The sequence below is a fragment of the Malaclemys terrapin genome, chromosome 9 (assembly GCF_027887155.1).
Source record: "Malaclemys terrapin pileata isolate rMalTer1 chromosome 9, rMalTer1.hap1, whole genome shotgun sequence".
Lineage (NCBI taxonomy): Eukaryota > Metazoa > Chordata > Testudines > Emydidae > Malaclemys > Malaclemys terrapin.
The window spans coordinates 66,249,378-66,272,201 of NC_071513.1; the positions used below are offsets into that span (position 1 = coordinate 66,249,378).

The 22,824-nt window shown below is 40.7% G+C and overlaps 1 protein-coding gene across 4 annotated transcripts in view; it reads right to left on the bottom strand.

Annotated features, from left to right (window-relative positions):
- The window catches only part of SPSB4 (splA/ryanodine receptor domain and SOCS box containing 4), a 187,605-nt gene that overhangs the window by 123,362 nt on the left and 41,419 nt on the right, over nt 1-22,824 (bottom strand). Inside the window, exon 1 of one of the 4 annotated variants that reach the window (XM_054038754.1) lies at nt 14,606-14,668. The exons of the other annotated variants lie outside the window; for them this stretch is intronic. The gene's annotated coding sequence lies outside the window, so the exon portion shown is untranslated. Of the gene's footprint in view, nt 1-14,605; nt 14,669-22,824 lie in introns of those variants that run through there. 4 annotated transcript variants of the gene reach the window in all.

Here is a 22,824-nt window from a genome sequence, read left to right on the forward strand (position 1 = left end):
TGGGATTCTTCCGTCCTAAGTGCAGGACACTTGTTGAACCTCATCAGGTTTCTTTTGGCCCAATCCTCTAATTTGTCTAGGTCCCTCTGTATCCTATCCCTACCCTCCAGAATATCTACCACTCCTCTCAGTTTAGTGTCATCTGCAAACTTGCTGAGAGTGCAGTCCACGCCATTCTCCAGATCATTAATGAAGATATTGAACAAAACCGGCCCCAGGACTGACCCTTGGGGCACTCCGCTTGAAACCGGCTGCCAACTAGATATGGAGCCATTGATTACTACCGGTTGAGCCCGACGATCTAGTCAGCTTTCTATCCACCTTATAGTCCATTCATCCAGCCCATACTTCTTTAACTTGGTGGCAAGAATACTGTGGGAGACCGTATCAAAAGCTTTGCTAAAGTCAAGGAATAACACATCCACTGCTTTCCCCTCATCCACAGACGCAGTTATCTCCTCATAGAAGGCAATTAGGTTAGTCAGGCATGACTTGCCCTTGGTGAATCCATGCTGACTCTTCCTGATCACTTTCCTCTCCTCTAAGTGCTTCAGAATTGATTCCTTGAGGACCTGCTCCATGATTTTTCCAGGGACTGAGGTGAGGCTGACTGGCCTGTAGTTCCCCGGATCCTCCTCCTTCCCTTTTTTAAAGATGGGCACTACATTAGCCTTTTTCCAGTCATCCGGGACCTCCCTCGATCCCCATGAGTTTTCAAAGATAATGGCCAATGGCTCTGCAATCACATCCACCAACTCCTTTTGCACCCTCGGATGCAGCGCATCCGGCCCCATGGACTTGTGCTCATCCAGTTTTTTTAAATAGTCCCGAACCACTTCTTTCTCCACAGAGGGCTGGTCACCACCTCCCCATGCTGTGCTGCCCAGTTGTCACATTTTTTGTGGAAGACTGAAGTTGAAATTCATTTATACTTTTTTCCCCTACGCTATTCTCAAAACCATGTGCTGAAAAGAAAAAAAAAAGGCCCTTTTGCTGCTATAGCAAGGGAAAAATATTAATTTTTACTTGCAATTTAACAACATTTTGTAACCAACACCAATCCAAAGTCCAGAATCGTTTTTTTCACTTTGTAGTTTCAGAAAGGCAGCAAAGAAGAATGTTGGCTTTTTCTGAAGTCCCCGATTACATTTACCATACCCTTGGGCAACAAATAGTTTATTTCTCATCCTCCAAGCATCTCTCTAGTAAGTACTTTCCTTTCCCCTCTCTCTCATCAAAGTAACCACCTGAATTTTAAAATGTCAGGTTTACATTGAAATGAAGCTACAGAAAGCAAATGAATACATGAAAGGTTTAATACTAAACTTAAAATGATGTTTCCATCCCATACTAGTAACTTTTGCAGCGTATTTCCATTTTGGATTTCAATTGTAACTACTGATTTTTAGTGAAGATGGGTATCAAAAACACACAAAATATTCTCATCTCTATAATTCAATGAGATTTTAAAGCTTCTCAATTTCTCTCTGGATATAGATACTCTTTGGTAGACTAACACTTCCTTAAGACTTCAGCTTTACTTTTCATGCTGTCGTATTTCCTTTTCACTAGACTTTTTCCCATTATGATTTTAAAAGAAAAAGACTGTTTAAAACTTTAAAATATTAGCCTGATTTTCACATAAAGGTCTCCATTTTGGGTTGGGGCAGTGTTTTTAATTCTTTTCCCAAGCCATTCACTGTGAGCACAAAATTGTGAGGGTTTTTTTTTTTTTTTTTTTTTTTTTACACACATGCACAAATGGATGACTAGTTTGAAAAATCAGGGTCACACATTTGACTTGCTAAATATTCTGAAAGCAATTTGCACACAGGTGCACAAGACTACAGCATATATATTTCTAAAACTATTAATTAGAAGCTGGCTATCTGACAATGGTAAGAGCAAATGAGATCTGACTGCATTCTAGGAAGAGGACTGCAAACAAAAGCCAGGAGACATCAGGCAGCCTGGTTAAGAGCCGTGCCAAGACTCCCTTCCCTAGTTTGAGCACTTACCAGATAAAAGTATACAGAGGGTTTGGCTTGAGAGAGAGTGAGCATTCAACTCTCAATTATCCTGAGAGTTGAATGCTCACTACTGCTGCAAAATCAGTGACCTAAGCTCCTTCCCACCCATCCTATGGCATCTCAAGACCTTGGGAAGAGGAATGCAAGAAATGAAAGCCAAGTAACTTCTCCTTTTTCCTCTCTTGAAGTATAGTGATTGGTTTTCTAGGCCCCATGTGAATATTGAATAACCACTACAGATGATCAGATTGAAGGAGTATGTACTAGTCCAGATATTTGGGTTCCGTCTAGTGCAAAGGGAGCCAATTCACTTTAAAATTGTAGGATGGGCTGGAAAGTAATGCAGAAGGGAAAGGCAGCTATGTGGTAGCATCATTCCTCAGTGTAGGTACCTGCAAACTTTCAGAGGGAACGTGGGAGATGACCTCCATTCAGAGAGAGAAGGGCAGCATGAAGGTGGGGGAGAAGTCAGACAAGAGCTGCTCTATTATGCAGTAACTTAGCACCAGACCCTCAGCAGGTGCTATTCTATGTAGCTCTGCTGAAATCAATGGAAGTAAATGAATTTAAACCAACTGAGGCTCTGTCTCTCAGTGCAAAATTCTAAGAGTACATCATTATGTCCCATAAATAGGACCCTACCAAATTCACAGTCCATTTTGGTCAATTTCATGGCCAGAGGGTTTTTTAATTGGTCAAGTTCACATTTTCAGGTGTTTACATCTGAAATTTCACAATGTTGTAACCGTGAGGGTTCAGACACAAAAGGGGGTTGCAAAGCTGTTGCAGGATTGCCACCCTTACTTCTGTGCTGCCTTCAGAGCTGGGCTAGGAAGGCAGCACAATCACAGAGCTTCCTGTAGCCGAGGGAGGTACCCAGAGATGGGTCTGATCTCTCACCAAGAGCGGCCATGCAGGGGAAGAGGAAGTCCTGTCCCTCCCTAGCCTGGCAGACTAGCACCTGGAGCCCAATGCACAGTAGGAGCCCGGGCTGGGTTGTCCCCAGTCCTGCCTCTCCCCTCCAATAGCTAGATTTCACCAGGGAGGTCTGATTTCATGGTCCGTGACGTGTTTATCATGGCCGTGAATTTGGAGGGCCCTAATCATAAATTCGTGCTGTTCGAGCCCCTCCCTAGTTTTTATAAACCATGGAAGATATGGGCCTGTGGATGGGATGTGGGAGGTGGATGGGGAAGGAAGGAGTGAAGAGGGGCACCCCAAGGGCATGTAAGAGTCAATTGCCCCACATCATGAAGGTTCTTCAGGCTGACCAAGTTCCACAAGAGCTAGCTCTATTCCCACAGTTCTTTCCTGTCTGCATCAGCCACATTGGTTTTAAAATTTGGTTAAGACATTTTTTGAACTTCTCAAACATTCCTACAGAATCAGAAATAAATCTGGCAGAGTCAGCTACTGCTGATTCACAATTTTGAGGGCCTAGAATTTTCTGATCTTCTTGGAATGTCCAGAATATCCTGCCCTTTGGATTTTTTATATCTTGTACTACTTTTCACAATTGAAATCAAAACACAGCATATGACTAATGCCTATCAGTTGGTGGGCCAGGAGCAAAGACATCTGATACACAAATTGAAGAGAACCCTTAAGAGACTTAACAGATTTAACAAGGATGCCTTTAATAGTTACAATGCCAAACTTTACTTGCAAAACATATTGTGGTTCTGGCAAAACATGACAGACAAGAGTTGACGAGGCCGCCACACCCTCCCGCCACCCCCCCCCCCCCCGCTCCTCCAACCCTCCATGAATCTGGATGGACTGACATAAAGATGATATCTACAAAAATAGCTGTGCCTAGCTAATCATTAGAGTTCTAATCCAAACTGCTGCATATCACATAGGACAGATATAAATCACGGCTCAGTCCTGCTCTCTCCACACAAGTTTAAGATCCCAGATACTACATTTGCACACACTTGCATAGAAGCAGACTATATGAGTGAGAGAGCAATCACATACTAGAAAGCAAGATCAACTTGTTCTTCAAAAATCCTCCAGTCTGATGTTTGACAATGGCTAGCTACTAAGATCCTACATTTTTAAGTACCACCTTCAGGTGACCCGGGTGACTTCACATTTCAGATATGGGGGGAGAGAGGAGAAAGAACTACCTATGTGGGGGTCTGAGCGCTCTACCAATGTACAAACAATAAGTAGAGAGTGTTCTCTCAAACTTATTCTTCAGTCAGCCTCTGCCTCTCTCTCATGCACATAAGGGATCAAAGATCTACACTGAAGCCAGTTGCCAGTAGAAAACAATTATGCTGATTTATGGGAATGAAAGAGAAAATAATATTGCAAAAGAAAAAGGACTGTTTAGCGCTAAGTGAAAAAGGCTTTGAATTGATTATAAAGTATTTACATTTCTCTAGTCTATAAAGCAGGATTTTGTATGTGACTATTTAGGAATCAGAAAATTTTGCAACATGAGAATCTGAAGAGAAAAAGCGTTCGAGGCGTTAAAGCTTACAACCAAGTTTCTCCCCATGATGGAATCCTTGACTCTGACTGAAGTCACAGGAAATCCCATGCATTCAGGAGGGCAAAATTTTTGTCTTATCTTACAACAGTAACCAGGAGCGAGTAACATAATAAAAAGCATGTTTAGAAACAAGAGGACCAAGCCGGATTTAGGGGAAAGACGGCCTTTCAAGCAGAACTAGATTAGAACGTCCATACATCTTTAAAGGGGGAAGTGGGGGGGAAAGAGGACTAACAATTACAAGATTTTTTACATGTTAAAAATCAGAGAGGGCCTCTCCATTCGGCAATGTTGTAGTCACTATGGTAGGTATTAAATGAAGCAACCAACGTGGGGAGCATTTACATCTCAGATATTGCTAGCCTCGGTACTGCACAACCTTAAATGATTTCATGTTGCAAGTGCCAACAATTTCATGCATTTTAGATAGCATAAGACTATTACGTTAACTGTCCTTCTAGGTAGATCTACAACTCCCAGTGCAGACAAAGGTACAAATAAGTCAGCCTTTTGCAGAGAGGAATCTCACATAGATTTCAACAGTTACCCTATGCACTATCCGCATCTCCATTTCCTGGAGCAACTGTCACTTAATATCTCTTGCTGAATATTTTTAACCATGTAATATTAACTTGCAAGCACTTCAGATCACACTCCTATTTTTTTAGTTTTAGAAACAGACATTTGCCACATTTCCTCCTTTACTGTAATAAATATTCAGCAGAAAATTGAAAAAAGAGCTTAAAATGTTATAGAAATAAAGGCACAGCATCATCAGTATTCAGTCCCTAGGCACTACTGTGATACATATAAATAATAATTTCCATCATCGTTATTTTAGGAGTCCTGTTGAGACTACTTAAGAGGAGTATATCTAGCAAATCATTATAGGAAATACCTTGGAGAGAGAGAGTAGTAAATGATCTTCAAGACACCATATGAGCCTGCCAAGCATTTAGATTCTTCAGTAACCTTCTAATATTCATTGCCCTAAACAGAAATATGCTCAGTTCAAGATTGCATCAATGGCACTAGCATGGAGACGGGGGGGGGGGGGGGGAGGAGGAGAGAGAATATATAAGTGATTACAAGCTCAGCTTCATCAACAGGCATAGGGGGAGGTTATTTTAAATTTAGTTATTAATTTATTATTATTATTAGGTGTATGCAATTTGGTCAAGCCAAGCCACAGCGTTCTTATCAAAGATGTTCAAGGCACAAAGACCTCCAGGAACTGAAGTCACTTTGCTGTCCACAACAACGTGCACCATGGCTTATGGCTGCACATATTGACCAAATGGACCGTCTCTAAAATGTCACTGAAATTCCACTGCAGTATAAATTCCATGTCCAAACTGGTTCAGAGGGCTCCATTTCCTTCACGGTAAATCAAACCTGGGTTGATGATGAGCGGGAACTAAGAAAAGATTATTATTTATAACTTTCTCTGAGGACCATGAAGCTCTACCATAAGTCCCTCATCCGGTAAACTTAGCCACAATGGGCAACGTGAGGGCAGACAGCCTTGTGTTGGATTAAACAAGTCTTTAATTAATGGTACATGTGGCATATCATGCAATTTTGTCATAAGCTTTGCTATGTTTTCTTCTCTGCAAACACTGGGTGGAACAATATTGCAGAGAACTGGTAACCATGATAAAGGAGCAGATTTAAGTGTGCCTGAAACAACATGCTGGTGGAATTAAGTTATACATCATCATGTGACATGAGTGAGCCCATACTTGAGCACAATACTCCGCTGCTGAATAACAGAGTGCCAAGGCTGAAGTGCATAACATTTAGGCATTGGTGCCCCATATTGTTCAGGCCAGTTTTCCGAGCAGGTTGTTGCACATTTTAGCCTTAGTCACTGTCTTCGTAAGATGGTCACAGTATGTGAGAGTTCTATCCAACATGATGCCTAAACAGACCGGGTGTGAATCATGCTTTATTTGCTGATCATTGAGAACCATGTTCAGCTCTCTGCCTGTCTGTGCATTATTTAGGTGGAAGACACTTGACGCAGTCTTACTTACACTTGGTATCAGGAACCACCGAAACTGGCACAGATGCATGCTCATCTCTACTAGGATTACATTGGGTGCATACACAACCAAAATTAATGAATGATACTCTTTCATTACAACGGGATACCTTAAATTTGTGAAAACAACTGAACACGGATCTTTTATGCAACTCAATAAAACCCCAGATTGTAAATTTCAGAGTAGCAGCCGTGTTAGTCTGTATCCGCAAAAAGAACAGGAATACTTGTGGCACCTTAGAGACTAACAAATTTATTAGAGCATAAGCTTTCGTGGACTTTTGTCATGGATGTGGGCTGTAGTCCACGAAAGCTTATGCTCTAATAAATTTGTTAGTCTCTAAGGTGCCACAAGTACTCCTGTTCTTTTTCCAGATTGTAGAGCCATTCAAAAGACACTTGGGTTTCCTCGGAGGAAATAATTAATTTCATTGAAATACAAGACTCCCTGGGAGATAGGAGATCTCCTATTGAGTTATACATATTATATGAAACTCATGTGGTCAAAGTTCTCTCACAAACACTTGGAAAGCAAGTCTCTCTTCAGCCCTATCAGATTTAAATACATTTTTAATTTCCTTCATCCTCAAATAGAACAGTGGCCAGGACTCTGATCATAGTTATGCAATTGTAATTCCAAAATAATTCCATTCTAAACTGAAGGAGTTACATTAACATAACTGAACCTCTCTCCAATGAGCAAACTACACTTTTTATCACAGACCTGAAGTTGTTTGCCAAATCTCTATTCTGATGAAGAAAAAAACTTGTGTCAGACACTGAACACTGATCAATAGTTCAGTTGGTTGAGGACAGCAAGTACCTTTTTCATGTAATGCACAATTTCACTGTGGAACTCACTGCCTCAAGAAGCTACGGCAAGAATTTAGCAACATTGAAAAAGGAATTGGACATTTACATGGATACAAGAATACCCAGAGTTTTGTTAATTAAGCTAATAACAGTTTAGAAAGGGATATTAAATGGCATGCTTCACAGTTTAGAGATCTATTAGAGATCAGACCACCACCTAATATAGAGAGCAGAATATCCCATATCTACCTACATGTTTGGATACAAACTGTGGATTCCACAGTGTGGAATGGAATTACCAGGTTGTTTTTTAAACATCCTCTATATCAGGGATCGGTAATCTTTGGCATACGGCTCGCCAGGGTAAGCACCCTGGTGGGCCGGGCTGATTTGTTTACCTGCAGCGTCCGCAGGCTCAGCTGATCGCAGCTCCCACTGGCCGCGGTTTGCCGCTCCAGGCCAATGGGGGCTGCAGGAAGTGGCGCAAGCCGAGAGATGTGCTGGCCGCGGCTATCGAGATTTTAGTCTGCTGTAAAATTACACCCAAGCTATTGTCCATAATAGTGACCAAAATATCTTTTATATTTCTATTAAGGTGTTCACTCTTGCATTTACTTTTTGTGTTGGCTCTCAAACCATTATAGCTTGCCAAAAAAAAAAAAAAAAAAAAAAAAAAAAAACACAAGGATTTGGAAATAAAAACATCCAACTGTCATGAAAAGAAAGGGCAAGCCATTACGTGGGCAATACTATTGTAATTTTGAAGGATCCAGACCAATCTACCAGAAATTAAACTAAAAATCTTGCTCCCTCTTTTAGCAATATCAAGTTAACTCGTAAACAGAGCAAGTTTTTCAGTTTTCTCCATATCTGCTCTAAGGCATTCTCTGTGAATGGCTTTTTTTTTTTTTTAAATAAATGTAGCAAGCAAAGGAAGTACTTAAGTTACAAAATATCACACAGGATGTTGTGAACCTCCTCATTGCCTGGTTTTGGTCTAATCACATGGGAATATTACAGCTTCTTCTCAGTAATCTTAGATTTTAAAAGTAGTACTGTGATTGCTAAGTCAACATTTACTCAGTGTTATCTGAGATTTCACAGTAATGTCCTAATATCTGCAAATATCTCAGAATTCAGTGCCTGGTGGCTTTTTAGAATGATGAAGACCATGTAGTCCAAACTGCAATTTTTAGTCAGGAAAACATCCCACAGAGAGAACCAATCCCTTGCAAAAGGCTGTCTCACATAGGACATAAGAGAAAGCTGTTTTTCAATGCAGAAGGGTCGAGAGTGAGGAGGGTGTGATCATTTCAGCAATCATAGAATATCAAGGTTGGAAGAGACCTCAGGAGGTCATCTTGTCCAACCCTCTGCTCAAAGCAGGACCAATTCCCAACTAAATCATCCCAGCTAGGGCTTTGTCAAGCCTGACCTTAAAAGACTCTAAGGAAGGAGATTCCACCACCTCCCTTGGTAACCCATTCCAGTGCTTCACCATCCTCCAAGTGAAAAAGTTTTTCCTAATATCCAACCGAAACCTCCCGCACTGCAACTTGAGACCATTACTCCTTGTTCTGTCATCTGGTACCACTGAGAACTGTCTAGATCCATCTTCTTTGGAACCCCCTTTCAGGTAGTTGAAAGCAGCTATCAAATCCCCCCTCATTCTTCTCTTCTGCAGACTAAATAACCCCAGTTCCCTCAGACTCTCCTCATAAATCATGTGCTCCAGCCCCCTAATCATTTTTGTTGCCCTCTGCTGGACTCTTTCCAATTTTTCCACATCCTTCTTGTAGTGTGGGGCCCAAAACTGGACACAGTACTCCAGATGAGGCCTCACCAATGTCAAATAGAGGGGAACGATCACATCCCTCGATCTGCTGGCAATGCCCCTACTTATACAGCCCAAAATGCCATTAGCCTTCTTGGCAACAAGGGCACAATGTTGACTCATATCCAGCTTCTCGTCCACTGTAACCCTTAGGTTCTTTTCTACAGAATTGCTTCCTAGCCATTCAGTCCCTAGTCTGTAACAGTGAATGGGATTCTTCCGTCCTAAGTGCAGTACTCTGCACTTGTCCTTGTTGAACCTCATCAGGTTTTTTTTTTTGGCCCAATCCTCTAATTTGTCTAGGTCCCTCTGTATCCTATCCCTACCCTCCAGAATATCTACCACTCCTCCCAGTTTAGTGTCATCTGCAAGCTTGCTGAGAGTACAGTCTACACCATCCTCCAGATCATTAATGAAGATATTGAACAAAACCGGCCCCAGGACCGACCCTTAGGGCACTCCGCTTGAAACTGGCTGCCAACTAGACATGGAGCCATTGATCACTACCCATCGAGCCCAACGATCTAGACAGCTTTCTATCCACCTTATAGTCCATTCATCCAGCCCATACTTCTTTAACTTGCCGGCAAGAATACTGTGGGAGACTGTATCAAAAGCTTTGCTAAGGTCAAGGAATAACATGTCCACTACTTTCTCCTCATCCACAGACCCAGTTATCTCCTCATAGAAGGCAATTAGGTTAGTCAGGCATGACTTGCCCTTGGTGATTCCATGCTGACTGTTCCTGATCACTTTCTTCTCCTCTAAGTGCTTCAAAATTGATTCCTTGAGGACCTGCTCCATGATTTTTCCAGGGACTGAGGGGAGACCGACTGGCCTGTAGTTCCCCGGATCCTCCTCCTTCCCTTTTTTAAAGATGGGCACTACATTAGCCTTTTTCCAGTCATCCGGGACCTCCCCCGATCCCCATGAGTTTTCAAAGATAACGGGCAATGGCTCTGCAATCACATCCGCCAACTCCTTTAGCACCCGTGGATGCAGCGCATCCAGCTCCATGGACTTGTGCTCATCCAGTTTTTCTAAATAGTCCCGAACCACTTCTTTCTCCACAGAGGGCTGGTCACCTCCTCCCCATACTGTGCTGCCCAGTCCAGCAGTCTGGGAGCTGACCTTGTTTGTGAAGACAGAGGCAAAAAAAGCATTGAGTACATTAGTTTTTTCCACATCCTCGGTCACTAGGTTGCCTCCCTCATTCAGTAAGGGTCCACACTTTCCTTGACTTTCTTCTTCTTGTTAACATACCTGAAGAAACCTCTCTTTTAACTCTTAACATCTCTTGCTTGCTGCAACTTCAAGTGTTATTTGGCCTTCCTGATTTCACTACTGCATGCTTGAGCAATATTTTTATACTCCTCTCTGGTCATTTGTCCAATCTTCCACTTCTTGTAAGCTTCTTTTTTGCGTTTAAGATCAGCAAGGATTTCACTGTTAAGCCAAGCTGGTCGCCTGCCATATTTACTATTCTTTCTACACATCGGGATTGGTTTGTTCCTACAACCATAATAAGGATTCTTTAAAATACAACCAGCTCTCCTGGACCCCTTTGCCCTTCATGTTATTCTCCCAGGGGATCCTGCCCATCTGTTTTTGAGGGAATCAAAGTCTGCTTTTCTGAAGTCCAGGGTCCATATTCTGCTGCTCTCCTTTCTTCCTTGTGTCAGGATCCTGAACTCGACTATCTCATCGTCACTGCCTCCCAGGTTCCCATCCACTTTTGCTTCCCCTACTAATTCTTCCCTGTTTGTGAGCAGCAGGTTGAGAAGAGCTCTGCCCCTAGTTGGTTCCTCCAGCACTTGCACCAGGAAATTGTCCCCTACACTTTCCAAAAACTTCCTGGATTATCTGTGCACCGCTGTATTGCTCTCCCAGCAGATATCAGGGTGATTAAAGTCTCCCATGAGAACCAGGGCCTGTGATCTAGCAACTTCTGCTAGTTGCCGGAAGAAAGCCTCTTCCACCTCATTCCCCTGGTCTGGTGGTCTATAGCAGACTCCGACCATGACATCAGCCTTGTTGCTCACACTTCTCAACTTTATCCAGAGATTCTCAGGTTTTTCTGCAGTTTCATACCGGAGCTCTGAGCAGTCAAACTCCCCCACCTTTTCTGCCCTGTCTGTCCTCCCTGAATAGTTTATATCCATCCATGTCAGTACTCCAGTCATCTGAGTTATCCCAAGTCTCTGTTATTCCAATGACATCATAGTTCCTTGACTGTGCCAGGACTTCCAGTTCTCCCTGCTTGTTTCCCAGGCTTCTTGCGTATTTGTGTATAGGCACTTAAGATAACTCGCTGATTGTCCCGCTTTCTCAGTCTGAGACAGGAGTCCTCCCCTCTTGTACTCTTCTGCTCGTGCTTCCTCCCAGCATCCCACTTCCCCACTTACCTCAGGGCTTTGGTCTCCTTCCCCCAGTGAACCTAGTTTAAAGCCCTCCTTACTAGGTTAGCCAGCCAGCTAATGATGCCAGCAGGAGGGGCTTTTATAATTTCAATAAATAAAATAAGATAGTCTGCCCCCATTCAGCTGGATTGTACAGAAATGCTCGATTTACGACTTCTGTCCATATCCAATCCAGGAGTAACCATTGCTAGCCATGTGTCACACATGCTAAGCATATATCTGTGCATCCTATTGCCACAAACACTAAGGAACTGGTTTATACATGCATTAGAGATCTAAAATATTTTACAAGGAATTCATTTGTAGGTGATGGAAAATAGGGGGTCATATGGGAGTTAGTCTGAACGAAAAGTATAAGCTTCTTAATTTAATGCAAGAAATTAAGAAAATGTTCTGGAAGAAAATATATCCAAGTACTATTCTTTAGTCTTTTCTGATCTTTAGTGCTATTTTTATTTCCTGTGTTTTTCTCCGCTGGCATTATATTACTTATCTTAGGCCATAAAATTGATTCTGATCTGTTTACAAAAGAATTAATAAAATAAATGAATACAAATCTTTTATTAATTTACTGAACACATATGAAGTATAATTTTTCTTCAGTTATCTTCTGCTTTTGCCACTTATGCAACATTCACTATAACAACCCGTAAATAACTGAAGTGTTTATGTAGTAACAAAGGAGAAACTAAATATGAAATTTACCAATGGATATTTTTACATTTGTTATCCAATAACCTTTTTATTTTCCTTATTCTGTATGAACTGTTCTATTTATTGGATTTAAAAAAAATAAGCAGAACAAAAAGAGGCAAAAACTATTTTAAAAAAGGCAACTGATTAGAATACGCCTAACAGTGGTAAGGAACCTGTGAGAATGAGAGTTTAAAAGCATTCTAGGAATCAGCCACATAAACATAAAATTAAATTAAAATGTCATTTAGAGAATGCACCGGAAATAGAGCTATAAATCTTATGAAGCAGATTTTTTCCATCTATTAAAGTGATTAAAATGAAAGATAAATATCTTTTCTTTTTAAAAACTAATTACTTACAATAAAAAAAAATTTAGACCATAAAAGACCTAAATAGAAGAAGTCAGTTATATTAAAATAATAAAAAGCTACCCATACACCATAGCATCAGTATTAAGTTAATGGCCTGAATTAAATCTGTAAGACAGCAATGGACTATCACCATCGCAGGGTTCAGCTTTAATTGAGCCAACTCACCTGCTGCATTTTACAGAAGCAATGTTGCTGTTTACATCTGAATTTCCTTATTTTGTGAATTGAAGAATTTTAATTATACTTTAAGTCGCTAATTCCCTTTCTTCTCCAAAACATCTAAGTCAACTGTATGGGAAGCCTCCATAAAAGACTGACCTTGGAAGACATTGAAGTCTACCATAAACTCTGTACAGTGACTTTGTATAACTTTTGCATAGTCTTCATGATGTCAAAATATGATTATTCCATTACAGTACTTAAGCAAGTGTTAAAGGCCTTGTGCTCAGAAATATTTATAATATGGAAAAAAAAATACAAAATAGACACCACTTCAGTAGGCTTACAGCAGCTTTTTTTGGTTCTCCTTGCACCAGTTAACTAAACACTATCATGAGTGCTACATTAACATCAAGAACACACTTCTTTTCCTTCAACATATATGCAGTATAAATTAAAAGAATAATCATTTTTACAGAACCAGTCCACCAAAGCATTTGGTGCTTTATAAATTAAGACCCTGATCTTGAAAGAAACTTACAAATGGGTAAATTGTATGCACACAAATGGGTAAATTGTATACACGTGCATAATCTTATTGCATTCAATATTCATGTGCATAAAGTCACATTTACAGGACTGGGGTCAAAATATCTAAAAACCCATATCAAAAAGTCAAAACACATCAATGGTGGTGGTGAAGGAGCAGGGAAAGGATAATAAGTAGAGGCACAAGAATGGGTGCAGGAAATACCATGATTAAATTAAGAGATGTTTAGAATACAAAGAGATGGATGTGGAGATAGATATTGGATTGATCAAAAAAATAGACTAGGTCATCCCATCACAAAAGCAAGTTTAGTTGCCAATGCAAGATACAATGGGGGAGAGCCTTACAACTTATCAGTAGGCAGATACTAGTAAGGACAAGGCAGCACAAACTTAAAAATATCAGTCTACCCTATGCAGGCCACCCACACAGAGAATCTACAATGGACATAATAGGATTATGATTCCTCAAACATGTCACTGCTTTCTGAGCAACCTGCAAGCAGTAGAGCTGCCACACAGAGAGGTGATTACAGCAATAGAACCTCATGGCTGTGAAGGCATGTTTTGCTGTTGCCACCTGGTTAGAGGATAAACAACAGTGCAGCCTGCACAGATGTTTAACACCCAACAGATTGTGATCAAAAGTGACTTCTGTGTTACTCCTCTGATCTTTTACCTCTATGCATTGCCACAAGCAGGAACACCGAGGGGAAAGCCTTGGCATTCCATAGGAACTGCAATACTAGATCAGACCAACACCCTCTGCCGTTTCAGAGGAATGTTTCAAACCCCAATAATAATTCTGCTCATGGCACGGAAGCTTCTTCCTAACTCTAGGCATTCAGTGTTTGGGAATATGTTCTGAAGCATGTGGGTTTATATCCTTTACACATTTAACATACCTTTGGATCGTCTTACCACTCATATAAATGTATAAAAATATCAACAGCCTCTATACAGAAACCAAAACTTGTCCTCCTCCTCCCCAAGGATGGGAAAAGGGTAGCTCCACAGCATGCAAGAGGAAATATCCTTCAAGCTTTCTTCCAAAGGATGGGCCAAATGTACTTTACAAGTATTAGAGGGGTTATAAATACCATACAGAAAAACCACTAAATATGGCATATATTGCTAAAGCCAACCAATAAAACATATACAACAAATAATAAATCCAGGAACGGACATGAGAATGAATTATCCGGAACCAATTCTGAAGGCATGTGGAATTTCATTCTCCTCCTGTTTCTTGCCAGTCATTTTCTCTGAAAAAAACAAAAAGGCAAGATGTGTGGTGGGAGTAACACCCACCTACCCACCGCTCATTACACAAATTTGTTTTTCCTTGGGAAGTAAACACCACTCATCCTATGTGCCACATTTGGCTCAACCAGTGAGCACAGAATTTGGTAGAAGCAAGAGAATAAAGGGTAATAGGAGATTCCCATACCACTGAAACAACATATTATTCCTGAGATAAGGCTGTAACGTTGCACCCCATAATGCTTTATAGAAATATGCTTCTGAGTGTAAATATGACATAACTGGAATATAGTTTTATGCTAGATATGCCATGTAAATATATCTGTGCAAAGGTTATGATCTACTGAGTATATTCATCCTATTTGTATGCATGTATCATTTTTATATCTGAAGTTATGAGTGTTGGCTCTATGATTGTATTTAAAGTGTTTGCTGTAGAAAGCACACAAGGAAGATTTGGTCAACATAGTATGAAGGGGTTATTCAAGTAATTGGGAGTACTTAACTAGCAATGGACTTTGGGAGATGCCAATCCATATCTGAGCTTTCCTGGGAAAATTCAAACTAACATGTAAACAATGGCACCCGTCTGCAAAAAGCTGAATCGTTCACAGACATGTGACTTGCCCAGGTGGCTACAGACTCCATCTTGTTGCTGTGATTTTGCACAGGAGAACAAAGGGGTTTCTGCCCACAAGAGAAAGAATATAAAAGGCCCTGGAAACTCCTCCATTTTGTCTTCAGCTAGCTCAGAAGATAGCCTCTCCACCCCAAAGAGATGCCTGAAAGTTACTGTCCTTTGTTCCAGTTTCTATGAGGGGGAGTGTGATTGCTGGACCCAGACTAGTAAGGAATCTAGTCTGTGAAAGAAGCTTATTGGAACATCTCTGAGGATGAGATTTACCTGCATTTAGTTTCTTACTGTATTAGGCTTCGACTTGCGTGTTTTTGTTTTATTTTACTTGGTAATTTACTTTGTTCTGTCTTTTATTACTTGGAACCACTTAAATCCTACTTTTTATATTCAATAAAATCACTTTTTACTTATTAATTAACCCAGAGCAAGTAATGAATACCTGGGGGAGTGAACAGCTGTGCATCTCTCTCCATCAGTGTTAAAGAGGGCGAACAATTTGAGTTTACCCTGTATAAGCTTTATATAGAGTAAAATGGATTTAGTTGGGGTTTGTACCCCATTGGGAACTGGGTATCTGGATGCTGGAGACAGGAGCATTTCTTAAGCGGTTTTCAGTTAAGCCTGCAGCTTTTGGGGGATGTGGTTCAGACCTGGGTCTGTGTTTGAAGCAGGCTAGCGTGTCTGGCTCAACAAGACAGGGTACTGAAGTCCCAAGCTGCCAGGGAAAACTGGCTCAGAGGTAGTCTCAGCACATCAGGTGTCAGCCCCACGGGGGTCTCTGTGACCCAACCCGTCACAAAGGCTATGTATTTTCTTTTTATTGCCATTAGATTATCTTTTTATTGTATATCATGATTACATTAGCTCACATTTTTCCTTGTCTTCAAAAAGATTTTATAGTAGGACACTTCCGAACTACCATATATATTTTCTCAAGTCCTTTCCTCATTGCACTGTCTCCAGCCCTGTTTGCTCTTTACCCATATTAAAAGGCCTCACTGGGATGAGATAAAGGCTGCAGGAGTTTTGCATTGCACCTTCATAAGATTTCAGAACATCAAAAATCACAATTCTGACAAGATATTCTGTAATTAGGTGGTGAGAAACAAAGCCATGCTAATTAATGTTGACTTCATTCAAAGAACAGGAAAAAATGTGTCAGTGTTAACCAGATTGTACAGACTAAGGAAAAATGTGTATTTCAAGCTTCTGAAGAGGTCATAGCAGAGTTGAGCATAATTTTTTTTATAGCAACATCATTGCTTTCAGTATCCATTGATCAAGGAGATGAATGTTAACATTCAAACAGCAGTTGTAATCAAGGCTTTAATTTCATTTGTCTATAGTTAGTTTTTGGGAGAAGAGAAAATCTTTCTTTAGGCTTTCAAGTGGGAAATCCCCAAGCTGTGGGAGGGAACCATTGTTTCTGAATCACTTTGGTTATCCACTCAGACAACTCCTCATCAATTATTTGGAGTGGACCACATCCACTCTGACTGTATTGATCTTGTCAACACTGGTTCTCAACTTGTAAGGTAACTCCCGTCTCTTCATGTGTCAGTATATTTATGCCTGCATCTGTAATTTTCACTCCATGCATCCAAAGAAGTGGGTTTTTTTACCCATGAAAGCTTATGCCCAAATAAATCTGTTAGTCTTTAAGGTGCCACCGGACTCCTCGTTGTTTTTGTGGATACAGACTAACACGGCTACCCCTCTGATTCTTGAATCTGGGTTTCTTTCAGCCCCCAATCACAGAAGCATCTGCACATAAAACAAATAGGGTATGTCTACACTGTAATAAAAAACCCAAAGCACGAAGCCACAGACCTGGGGCCTCGAAGGCTTTAAGACCAGAAGGGACCATTGTGATCCAATGACTCAGGCTTGCAGGGCTAAAAGTAGCAACATAGAAGTTTGGGCTCAGGCTCTTAGATATGTATACAACGCAAGTTTTAGCCTCACAGCTCAAACCTCACAAGCCCAAGTCAGATGACCCAGGCCAGTCACGGATCTTTTATTGCAGTATAGATGAACCCTTAGCTTCTCTTCATTTCTTTTACCTCATTCCTCTTTTCTCTGAGTCTCCTTCCCTCTCCTCCTCCATTTGGGATTTCATGCAAGTCCCTCAGCCACCCGCCATCTCATCCATGCTTTGCCCCAAGCGTTTGTCCTGAGCATCTCCTGCTCTCCTTTTGAGGGTGGGATAATGTACATTCTCCATCATGAAGCTGCAGCTGCACTCTCCCCAGCCAGGACAGTTAGACATGGCTCCCTCCCTGTTCATAAGCATTGTTTCTTTAGTCAGGCAGAAGAGACAGACAGGAAGTGCTCTGCTCCCCTCCTCCCATGGGTGGTTATGCTCTATCTACAGGGCTTCTAGCCTTTGCTGTCCTAAAGGGAAAAAGCTGTTCCAGCCTAACATGTGATGCCACTGCACTACTGGCACACCTGCCCTCCATTTGGTCAGTCTTTTCCTTTCTCTGGGTCTATAATTCCTCATTAGGTTGTCTCTTAACCATGGTTTTCCCAGCTAGCACAGAGAACTTTTGCTCGCCGATCACCTGGGAATAGTTTAACCGACTTTACATACATTTGTAGGAAGAGAAAGAGGCCCAGGCTGACTTTTAATTACTCACCTAAACCAAATGTTTCTCTCTTGGTAAATTCCTAATCTGGAACAACAAGGAGAAAAGCAAGCTGGCATGCACATATGGGCCCAAACATTTTGGGTTTCCTTGGCCTAAGAGTTCAACCGTGGTATGGACCAATTATGTGAGTTAACAAAGCATTCTGAGCATTGCCATGAAAGTGATCCTCCCAGGCACGCCATGCAGCGGTCAGATGGGCATACCCATACACTTCTCTTTGCTCACAGAGCTAGAACCATGTCTCGTTAGCGCCCCCATTTCCCAGCTATTTTAGAGAGATACTCGTAGCCAAAATCTAGGAATACAAGATACGGATGGCTTGTGTAGACAGATTTTTTCTTAGCACTATCCTTTGCAGGCAATAATTGTAAAAGCTCCTATCGACTCAGTCTCAACATCTTAGAGCATAGGCTTAGAATAGAAATATTGATAGTTCATTGACAAGACTTGTACTCCAGTGACCTCCCTATCATTTAGCTTGATTTTTCTTTATCCACCGTCCTCCACCAGCCAAATTTGGCTGTCTTAGGATGCGTGTTTAATAAAAAAATAAATAAATAATAATAATAAAAAACCATCGGCAATCATTTAACATTGCTGGAGAGAGATGCATCTGAGTGGACGTAATTAAACTGTTGATTCCTGCTACGGGTTTTAAAGTAGGAAATAAATGCAAGCCAATTATTGATGCTGTAAATGGCTCACTGAAAGAAAAAAATAAAATGACTGCAGCATCCTAGGGCATTAATTCAAGACAGCAATTTCAAGTGCTTCCTCCCATACCACTGAATCTATAGTAACACAGTTGCTGTACAAAATAAAGATAATGGGAAAGAGATTGTTACCACGTCAATAGTAATGGCTATCAAATAACAAGAATATGTATTCAGCATTATAGCAAGTACCAGACAGAAACTGCTATAGTTAAGGTTGCATCATTTCCATTCTAACCCTATTTTCAGTCCCCAGTATTTACAAAAAATTGCTGACAAATGTATGCTACCTATGTCTGTAGCTAAATTTACCTTTGTAGTTAAACTGTCTCCTCCCCAGATTTGCACCAATGGATTGATTTGCTGGTGGTTGAAAAGAAAAAAATCATAGTACATGTCTATTGACAAAATTATTAAGACATTGTAACCAGGTCCACTGCCCCTCTTCCTCAGCCTGCTAGCTGTCCCAATAAAGTGCAGAGAAGCCTCCAGTTATGCAGCACCTGTGGCTTTATTTACATATACAGTTCTCCCACCAACAGTGTTGAGCTATATACAAGGAATGCAGGGTTAGTTCCCCCTCTTCCTACAGTCAGCTAGGAGACTGACCTTTCCCTGGCTGGCTTTTCTGCTGGCTCCCAGCCCTTATAACTGGTGGCTTGTCAGGCCCGCAGGTGGAGCCAATCCGCAGGCCAGGCATCAGGTCTGTTTCACCAGCCCCAATCTATTTCTCTTGATTGGAGCTGGCTGAGCAGGGGTAATGAGGTGCTTTAATGCCCTGCTACAGACATATTTTGAGAATGCTTCATATATGAAGTCTAAGATGGCGTTCTGTACACATGTAAAAATATCTTGTTTAAAAAGATGTATTAGTTGCAAGAACTGCTTGTGTAGCTAAGTATTTTATAAAATCTCTTGCATTTAAACCTCATTGGACAGGAGACAATGTGCGCTCCAATTAGTATAAAAGGCTATGAACAGTCTTGATACATTTCCTCATACTTGCTGGATTGTCTTTCCACCTTAACATGTAATTTTGCTTTTCAGAGATTACTGCAAATTTATAGTAGGAACACTTCAAGTGAGTGGGATTTTTAAAAAAGTGTTCAGCATTGGCCTAACTGCTCCCACTGAAAGCAATGGGAGTTCTTATTTTAAGTTTTAACATTTAAATTGTAATAATTTTAAACATCAGGAACTGCATCTAAACTGCCAGCTCTCTGCAGGAAAAGCTGCAAGCTCTTAAAGCTGCAGAAAACCAGCCTTCTTTACTTTATTTAGATGTTGCAGTGCTCTTTGGTAACAAGGACAATTTTTATTAGTGAATGATCAGTATTCTCATTCAAGTGAAAAACTGTCAAGTTAAATATTTCCCAAATGTTGATTGCATCAGAAATTAAGGGACTACTGTACCCGCTAGAGAAGGCACTAACTGGTACTGCGTGGGTGAAGTATGGTAGTGCAGCAGTGCACTCAAGATGAGGTTGATCAGAAGGGTCAGAGTTATAAAAAGTTAAAAACCATATCCCACTAAGACCATGTATTCTTTATATTCAAAGAACTTCTATTACCTGTTACTTGTGTCAACAGCTTTCAACTGTACAATGCCTGAAAGACTTTTTTTGGCTTCTTTAAGCCCACATGGTTCTGCTGGAAGTATGAAGAAAAATTAGTGGGTTCTGAACACTAAAACATCCTAAAACTCCTTAAATATACTAGTTTCATGCTTTAAGGAAGTATTACACTGAAGATTCAGACTCAGGCATTTCTAGAAATGAGACCACCATACTTTTGTGCAAGTTTAAAGAGTGTACCCAGGAATGAACCATAATGGTTTTTGAATTGCCTCCTATGTACATACAAGATTCAGCTGAATCTAGAGAAAGGCTACCCACCCAGAACTAGATTAGTTAAGACAGAGTAATTGCTAACACTTGCACTGGGGCCTATGTCTGCTGCTATTATAGTAAAAGGCAAGACTTCTACGGATGTCAACTTAAGTAATGACACTGAGCACTTCAAAAAGTGCTCTGCACCCAGCAATCTACCCCAACAGTAAATCAGAATAAATTCTAGGTGCTAAATTCACCAGATGGATTTTCAAATTCTACAACACATCTATGTTTTTTCCCCTCATAGAAGGAAAGAGCTACAAGCAAATCTCTTTCCAGACTAAATCACAATAAAAATGCTGAAGACAAAACAATCAAGCAGATGGTGAAATTATTAATATTTAACACAGATTTCACTTGAGTAAGAGCCTTTTTTCAGCACGGGAGCAAATAAGTTGCAACACCTAGACAATGCCACTGAGCGTTAAGGATTCAGTTTCAACCTTAACTCTTAAGCCTTGATCCTATATTAAGTACATTAGGCTTAGGTAGCACCCTTAAGACTGCTTTAACAAATTCACATAACATCTTCACAGTACACAAGCTATTTTTTAATTAAACTAACATATATAAGGGTGTCACCCAGAGCACAGCATATTAGCCTGAATTAACAGATGCTTATTGAAATGGGCATATTATTGTTGGTAACTGCCACAGTTCTCTTGGCAAAACAAAAACAAAAAAAATATCACAGAAAGCCATGGGAGGCAGGAATTACAAGTAAAATATTTAAACCTGGAAAATTAAGCACAAATTCCCTCCCAAGACATTTCAATCCAGTGACTTAAAAAGAATGAATAAATATTCAAAAAGTAAAAATAAAGTTTGCTTCTTAGGAAATCTGATTTAGAGGTATAGGACATCATTCTAGCCAACAAAAGCAGACATTGCTCATGTTCTGTGCTTCACTGTTTGAATCCTCCCACTCCACACACAGTTGATTTATAGGCTATGCATTGATGGGACTTCCACATTAGTCTCCTGATACAGTGATGCATTTATTGCATTTTACTGTTTATAGGGTTGATGCCATACAAGAACATTCTCAATAAAAAGTAAGTTTTTAGGGAACTCTTAGGAAACCTTAAATGCTCTTTCACCTTGAGGAGACTCGTCCTTCCCTCCAGTCACCTCTCTTGTCCACTTTAGCTACTCTGCTGCTACTACAACATAAGCTGAAAATTCTGCTCTGCACATCCTTAAATGTGCCTATTCCAAAGCAGAACCTTTATATGCAGAAATATTTGCAGGTTTTGGATGGCCTCCAGCTTCAAGATGCCAGACTGATGCAGCTGCTCTGCTGTAAAACATCCGGTGAAGACACTCTATGCCGACGGAAGAGAACTCTCCTGTTGGCATAATAAAACAGTTACCACCTCTTGTGGAGGTAGTAACTGTGTTGGTGGGAGAATTTCCCCCACAGACATAGCGCTGTCCCAACGGAGCTTAGGTTGGTGTAATTTACGTCACTCAGGCAGATGGCTTATTCACACCCGAGTGACGTAAGTTGTACCGACATGAGTGGTAGTGTAGATCGGCCTAGGAGTTATTAGCATTGCATCACATGGAAGAGTCACTGTGACACAGTCAAAAATATAGTGAAGGGGTACATATGAGCATAGGTGCATTTAAGCCAACAGAACATCCAGTTTACACTACCATAATAATCCTTTGACCATTCCCAACTGGAAAGAGAATCCCCAACTCAACATGCTAAAACCTTTGGCCTCCTCTTTGTCAGTGGTATCAATACTAATATGGCCAGTCCTTATTGGTTGATTGAATATGCCACGTAAGCTTTATTTAATTCAGAAGTAGATTTGATACATGAGAAATTTAAGAATGCTAGCAAAATGAAAACTATTCATTATAATTTACATATTTTGGATGTTTGACCTAAAGTGAAGTATCAAATGGATTGCAGCAGTCAATTCGCCTGCTAGAATTCCAAGTTATGCCCTTATGAAAGCATAATTCAAGAAGTCAGCAGTCAGCCAGAAGCCAAATATAATCATTTTGTAAACTCAGCAATACACTTCTTGGAGTGTAGCTAGGATACCATGTGCATACTTCCTGAGTGACAGAAACAGTCTATTTTGGCCTGTGTATTTGAGAGGTGTATAGTGGAGGCCACTAAGTGGAATGTTGACCACCTGTACTGGTTCTGCACATTTTATTCCAGAACAATGCAGCAGCCAGTTACATATATGGATGCTGAATATCAATACCCACAACATGGGACAAGCTTT